The sequence below is a fragment of the Alligator sinensis genome, unplaced genomic scaffold (genome assembly GCF_000455745.1).
Source record: "Alligator sinensis unplaced genomic scaffold, ASM45574v1 scaffold74_2, whole genome shotgun sequence".
NCBI classification, from domain to species: domain Eukaryota; kingdom Metazoa; phylum Chordata; order Crocodylia; family Alligatoridae; genus Alligator; species Alligator sinensis.
In genome coordinates this window covers 9461-10618 of record NW_005841931.1, presented here as the reverse complement: position 1 = coordinate 10618, position 1158 = coordinate 9461, and positions in this window count along the sequence as shown.

The following is a 1158-nucleotide window of genomic DNA, read 5'->3' as shown; positions in this document are numbered from 1 at the left end:
GAACACCGGGAGGAGGAGACTTCACGCTGTGTGAAGATCTCTAAGCGCTGCGGATCCTTACGGACCCAACGCATTTCAAGCAGGCAACAGAGGTCTGATCAGCCTCTAGCCTCTCCCCGTCGCCGATAGATTCCTAGACGTATCCCTCCCTGCGCGCAAAAGAACCGGACCCACAAAGCCTAGCAAACTTCGTGTGGATGAGTGAGCAGAAGGACCCACAGAGCCTACCAAACTTCGTGTGAGTTTATTCAGAGCTCTTTTTGGATGAGTACTTTCTTCGGTTGACACGACGGGCTCACGTGTTTAGAGCCCTCAGCCGGACTGGGCTAGAGTTCACGAGTTTAGAACTCTTGTCAAGAGGTGGCTCTCTTCTTTCCTGTCTGTAACCGCAACTCAAGCAAGTTTTCCAGCCTACACCACTGCCATCTCGGTGTAAGTAAACAATCTTTAAAACTACCGCTAAGCGTTTGTGCCTAATTCCAGCTCGTCGCCCTCCCTCTCCGATCCAGCGTGCCCGGGCTGCTGGCCACAGCCCGCGTGCAGCACGAAAAAGGGCTCGGGTCGCTCCCGGTGCGCACACTATTAACAACCTTTCTCCTTTTTAATGGTCATGCTATTCCATTAATTAAGCTACCCTTTCTTCTGCAATTCTGCTGTCTGTTAGCTGCTCCTGGTAATGTAGCTCCTATTTCACAGCCCCGTGTTTGACTGTAGCTAAAACATTAACTAATATGTGGAAACCTTAATTCAGGTAATCATCAACTCAGGTATGGAAATAACTTTAGTGAAGCATTAGATGCACTGTCAAGATGCTCAGGAAGCCTAGATTGTGTTCTATAGACTGCTAGGGTCAAATAACCCCAACAAGGTGTACTTCTAGTCTCCTTTTGAAGATCTCCAGGGTAGGTGCCTGAACCATCCCCACTGGGAGTCTATTCCAGTCTGGCCACACAAACCATGAAGAAGTTCATCCTTATATCTAGTCTGAAACCTTCTTCTAGGAGGTTATAACTGTTGCTCTGATAAGAGAGATGGATATTTCATTCTAATAACTGCAGAACTAATTAAACAACACACTTTGATTATTTTTTCCTACTTAGTTGTATTTTTACACATAATATAGCAAATGAATGTGCATGTTAATAAAGTTATATTTGT